The sequence below is a fragment of the Sphaeroforma arctica genome, assembly GCF_001186125.1.
Source record: "Sphaeroforma arctica JP610 unplaced genomic scaffold supercont1.1276, whole genome shotgun sequence".
NCBI lineage: Eukaryota > Ichthyosporea > Ichthyophonida > Sphaeroforma > Sphaeroforma arctica.
In genome coordinates this window covers 8,944-9,343 of record NW_014039282.1, presented here as the reverse complement: position 1 = coordinate 9,343, position 400 = coordinate 8,944, and positions in this window count along the sequence as shown.

Here is a 400-nt window from a genome sequence, read left to right as displayed (position 1 = left end):
CATGCGCAATCTGCGATCGATACGTGCACAACATTAGGCGTTCTACTAGTAATCCACAACACGAAGGATTTTGATAATTGGTTGTTTGCCATGCTTGTGGCATTTTAGACAAGGTGTTAGCGTTTTACAGTAATGGGGTGTATTGGTAACAGGGCGGACAGCGGATACAACCAGCGCAATAATAGGTACGTGCACGAGCATTCTGCGGCATCTGATTCAAAGGCATACTTTCAATCTACTTCGATATTTTTGTATGTTTATACATGTAAGTAAATATAGTGTGCATGTATGTGCGTGTGTGACTGTGTATGTCTATGTGTATCTTGGATAATATATATATATATATATATATATATATATATTATATATATAATGTATGTTATATATATATATATTTATA